The following is a 6,147-nucleotide window of genomic DNA, read 5'->3' on the forward strand; positions in this document are numbered from 1 at the left end:
GTTGATTTAAAGGCATTTACATGTTTTGTATTATAGACAATGTATAGTTGAACATCATTGATTTACCTTTCTTTAGAAAAAAATTTCCAAAACAGAATTGCATAACAGAAGTTCAAGCTCCAAGCATGAGGTCAATAAATACTTGTTGAATAATCATTAACTATGTGACTAATAATGGGGACACAACTATTGTTTAACTCATTTGGAATGGTTAATCTTTTAGACATATGAAGGTATATTATAAAAGTGTGTATATACACTTTCGCATGTAGTAGCTGAGTCTACAGGCGCACACCACTGTACCTGGCTAATTTTTCTGTTTTTTGTAGAGACAAAGTTTCGCCATGTACCCAGCTGGTCTCAAACTCTTGAGTTTAAATGATTTGCTTGCCTCGGCCACCCCAAGTGCTGGAATTACAGTTGTTAGTCACTATACCTGGTCTGTAAAAGTATATTTTTGAAGTCTTTCTAATAGCTTCACTGACAAATATTTTGAGATGCCTAATCAGAGAGAATATTTGTGGTCTAAAGTTTTGGAGAGACCCAATACACTGTTAACTTGTAATCCTAGCACTTTGGGAGGCCTTGGCAGGCAGATCACTTGAGCTCAGTTCAAGACCAGCCTGGGCAACATGGTGAAACCCTGTCTTTACCAAAAATACAAAAACTTAGCTGGGCATGGTGGCACACATCTGTGGTCCTAGTTACTTAGGAGGCTGAAGAGGGAAGATAGCTTGAGTTCAGGGTGCGGAGGTTGCAGTGAGCCGAGATTCTGCCACTGCATTCCTGCCCGGGTGATAGAGTGAGACCCCGTTTCAAAACAAACAAACAAAAAAGTACACACACACACACACACACACAGTTAACTATCAAATATTGATAGCAATATTTACTGTGGGGAAATAACAAACCACAATTGTTCTTGTGGTTGATATTAGCAGCAGTGTCATACATTAATAGTGTCCCTTACCAATGATTTAAACATTTTAAAAATAGAGATAATAATCTCAGAGTTGTTGAGAGGGTTAAGTGAGATAATCCAAGGTGCTTGTCAATGGTAAGCAGGTAACAAATATCTGTCCTACTTCCTAGCATTCCTAATGATGCCCTACTCCTAGCAGGTGCTCATTAATGCTGTGAAGATACTGGAGTTTTCAATAGTGACATATTAACAATGACCATTAGACTTTATTTCATATTCAGATAGAGTTTTGTGTACTTTTGAGTGTATTCAAATGACTACATAAAGCTACACTAATTTTATTGCTTGTTAAAAGAAAGATAATCATTGAAAAGTATGAATTACAGTTTTTTTTTAAAAGTAAGGATAGTTTTCTTTCCTTCCTTCCTTCCTTCCTTCCTTCCTCCTTTTTTTTTTGAGATGGAATCTCACTCCGTCGCCCAGGCTGGAGTGCAGTGGCGCAATCTCGGCTCACTGCAAGCTCCACCTCCCAGGTTCATGCCATTCTCCTGCCTCAGCCTCCTGAGTAGTTGGGACTACAGGCGCCCGCCACCACGTCTGGCTAACTTTTTGTATTTTTAGTAGAGTCGAAGTTTCTCATGTTAGCCAGGATGGTCTCCATCTTCTGACCTCGTGATCCTCCCACCTCAGCCTCCCAAAGTGCTGGGATTACAGGTGTGAGCCCGGCCGATAGTTGCATTTCTTTTAAATTCATCTAATAACTATAAATAATCTAAAATTCAATAAATTAGTTGGGGAATACATTTTGTCATATTTGTTTTTTTATTTGTTTGTATTGTTTTGTTTTGTTTTGTGATAGAGTCTCACTCTGTCGCCCAGCCTGGAGGTGCAGTGCAAGCTCCACCTCCCAGGTTCAAGTGATTCTCCTGCCTCAGCCTCCCGAGTAGCTGGGCATAGGCACGTGCCACCATGCCCAGCGAAGTTTTTGTATTTTTAGTAGAGATGGGGTTTCACCGTGTTAGCCAGGATGGTCTCAATCTCCTGACCTCTTGATCTGCCTGCCTGGGCCTCCCAAAGTGCTGGGATTATAGGCGTGAGCTACTGCGCCCAGCCTAACACTGTTTTGTTTTTGTTTTTGTTTTTAACTTACCAGTTGCAAGTAAGTTATCATGTGCAACTAAAACTTTTTGAGATATCTGCACAACCTGCACAAATAATTTAAAATCCTCTTTTGGCCAGGTGTGATGGTTCACACTTGTAATCTCAGCATTTTGGGAGGCTGACGTGGGAAGATTGCTTGAGCTCAGGAGTTCAAGACTAGCCTGGGCAGCATAGTGAGATCCCTATCTTTACAAAAAAAAATATTTTAATTAGGGGAGTATGTTAGCACATGTCTGTAGTCCGAGCTACTTGGGAGGCTGAGGCGGGAAGATCCCTTGATCCTGTGAGTTTGAGGTTACAGTGAGCCCAGATTACACCACTGAACTCCAGACTGGGTGACAGAGTAAGACCCTGTCTAAGAAAACAAAACAAAACAGAAAAGTCAAACCCCTTTTCCCTCTGAAATCTCGTTCTCTTAGAGAATCTTTTACTCGCAATTAAAGGTAAAATTTATCAACCCAGATTCTTTAAAGTATAGGTCGACTTAATGTGATTTTTCTCACTGTGTATGTTTTTATATAAGCTGGATAAAAGAAAAATGGAAAAAAACTATCTTTTCCTTGAGACCATTTAAATGTTAATTTTAAACCTCACATGGAAAGCAATGTTCAGTTTGAAGTGAAACATTGTATAGCAATGTATTAGAGATCCTGGGGCAAGTTCAATCTAATTCAACTAATAAATATTGAGCACATGTAATGAGTTCAACATTGTTTTGGGAATACAAAGACAAATTTAATCTGGATGTTAATGCTGGGAGAGAATTTAGGAATAATTTAATACAAACCCTTCAATAGACAGAGGAGGAAATTAAAGGTCCTGAGAGGTGAAGTGGCTTTCTCACAGTTAGTAGATAAGTAGTAGAGCCAAGATTAGAACACTTCCAATTTGGTATTCCTTGCATTGCCTCACACTCACTGCTCCAAGGTTTTACAAAAGATACAGTTTTTACGTTGACTAGAACTCATGTGGCTGGGCTATCCCAACAAAGCAGGTCGGGAAAATTTCCGTGATAGTCAGCATCTCAAAATAGCAGCTAGTCACTGCAGCTTTGTTCCCAACTCTGGAAGAATGAAAGAAATTCTAATTATACAACTGGCACTGGACAAATAGTCCCTCTCACCAAACATTTGAGAGCTAACTATGTGCCTGGTTCTGTGTTATACCTTAGGAATATAAAGTAGACCCCAAGCAATCCTTGTCTTTAAAAAACGAATAGTGTAGTGAAGGAAATAAACCTATGAAGAGATAACACCAGTAACATTACATAGCCAAAACCAATGCCTAGGAAAATGTATTCCAATTTTTTTTTTCTTTTCTTCATCATTATTTGTTAAAATTTTGTTATAGTGAGAGTGTTTTGGCCAGGACACAAATACCCAGATCTTTCTTCAACACCCCTCCAAGAAGTGCCCGTGGCAGAAATTTGCAAAAGAAACAATGGCAAAGCAGAGCAAAGTTAGCACTTGACTCCAAACCTCAATGCAGAGAAACAGGATAGTTTTAGGGGAGCAGTCATTACGTTTGTCTAGTTGGGTTTAAATGACCTGGCCAAAGCACCATGTTACATTCAAACCCAGATTTTAGATCTTATTCTGGTTGCATGAAACAAAAATGTGTGTGTGAGAGAGGGTGGACCAGCTGATTCAGCCTCTGCCATTGTGGGTCAGCCCCACGCTTAGTGCTCTGATGGCCTGAAAGAGAGAATCACAGAGAGCCCCTGCTGCTGATATTTTACACTTGGAAATCCCACCACTAGCAAATGTGGCCTCATCAGTGACTTTAAAAGCAATAAGCACCTCCTCTTTACTTTGACAGTTTGGTGCCCTTCCATAAGACATTTCCTCCCTAGAGTATTCGGTTTTGTTTTGTTTCCTTTTTTTAGTGCCAGATAATCTCCTTGAAAACTTCACTTAAATTTTGTTTAAAAAACATTATTTTCTTTTCTTTTTTTTTTTTTTGAGACAGAGTCTCTCTCTGTTGCCCAGACTGGAGTGCAGTGGCACAATCTCTGCTTACTGCAACCTCTGCCTCCCAGGTTCAAGCGATTCTCCTGCCTCAGCCTCCCAAGTAGCTGGGATTACATGTGTGCACCACCACTCCCAGCTAATTTTTGTATTTTTAGTAGAGAAGGGGTTTCACCATGTTGCCAGGCTGGTCCCGAACTCCTTACCTCAAGTGATCCACCTGCCTCGGCCTCCCAAAGTGCTGGGGTTACAGGCGTGAGCCACTGCCCCAGCCCAAACCATTACATTTGGATCAGTCCTTTTCATTATATCATACCATCTGTTATACCCAGGCTAAACATTAGTGGCCACCCTGTGAGGTGCAGATAAAAACAATGTATACCCAGGCTAAACATTAGTGGCCACCCTGTGAGGTGCAGATAAAAACAATGTATACTCTTAGTTTGCTTTCCTCGAGTTAATAGAAGAGTTGAAAATTTTAACAGAGGAGCTGATCATTCACATAGAACTTTAAGTGTTTTTAGATGGGCCATGAGAAGTAACGCAAACATTTTGAATTATTACAGCTCTACAAATCTAGTGTGAAATGATTTTTATCTTTTAAACTTGTTTGCCCAGTTAACTTTGGCATTACACAAGAAATGGACAATCTGACAGAATCTGATGACTATCTCATGAGGAAGTACAGCTACCTACATTAGAAAGCAACAACATGGCAACTTTCTTCTTAAGAGCTTTTCTCTTTTAATCTTACCTCTCCATAAATATGATCTGAGTAATCTATAACTCTAGATACTTGCTTTTTAAAGCTTATTGCTTTTAATGACATTGGGCTCATAAATTTTTGCATGTTAAACCTCAATGGTTCCCCCAAAACACATTTTTGTTCTCCCATAATAACATGCATTTAATGAGCTTGTTTATCAGATATCAATCTGCAGGAAAATTAATCATTTTATTTATGTACTCAATTCAATCCAACATACATCGATTGCATGCCTACTATGTGCCAGGCCCTATGCCAGGTGCTGGGAGTAAAAAGATGTGTAAGACATAGTTCTTTCTTTCCAAGAATTCAGTGTGTAAGGATAAATAGACTAGATATCTATAATAAAAGATTGAAAAATGCTATAAGAGCAGTAGGAGTATAGTGCTGAAGGAGACAGAACATAGAGGCATAATTATTCCTGGGTAAAAGAGAGAACGGGGTTGGAAAAGAGAAACTATTCGGATTGGTGCCATTACCATATGGCTGCACCCATGATGATTTTGAGATTCTGATTTGATGTGCTGGTCTAGCTGCTGCTTCTCCCCCCTTCACTAACGATTCCAAAATTTATAATTCTTCATGTAGCTCAATACTTTTTTTTTTTTTTTGGTATTTCTTCCTGTGCCTCTTGTCCTCTTCCTCTTTAGCAAACCACCTTTCTTCCTTGTTCATAGAGCAAATTGTTTCTCTCGTATGAACAACCTCAATTTCCTGCTCTCCTTCCCCATTCCATCCCCCACCCCCAGTGTTTTCTATGAAGATATTCTGGCCACAAGTTTAAAGTTTAGACACATCTTCCTGTGCTCTGGATGACATGAATTCTTGCTCCTTGGAAGAATTTACTGCATCAATGATTTTCCCCTTTTTTGTATTTTCATCCTTTCCCTTTGGCTTCTTCTTTGCATTCAGATGTCCTCAAATGTCTCCCATCTTTAAAAAGTAACACAAAACCTCCACCTCATTTTTTACTTTATTTTTATTTATTTATTTATTTTCAGATGGAGTTTTGCTTTTGTTGCCCAGGCTGGAATGCAATGGTGTAATCTCAGCTCACTGCACCATCCACCTCCCATGTTCAAGTGATTCTCTTGCCTCAGCCTCCCAATTAGCGGGGATCACAGGCATGCGCCACCACATCTGGCTAATTTTGTATTTTTAGTAGAGATAGGGTTTCACCATGTTGGCCAGACTGGTCTCGAACTCCTGACCTCAGGTGATCCACCCACCTCAGCCTCCCAAAGTGCTGGGATTACAGCCATAAGGCACTGTACCCGGCCCTTCCTTCCTTCCTTCCTTCCTTCCTTCCTTCCTTCCTTCCTTCCTTCCTT

This window comes from Piliocolobus tephrosceles, chromosome 10, assembly GCF_002776525.5.
Source record: "Piliocolobus tephrosceles isolate RC106 chromosome 10, ASM277652v3, whole genome shotgun sequence".
NCBI lineage: Eukaryota > Metazoa > Chordata > Mammalia > Primates > Cercopithecidae > Piliocolobus > Piliocolobus tephrosceles.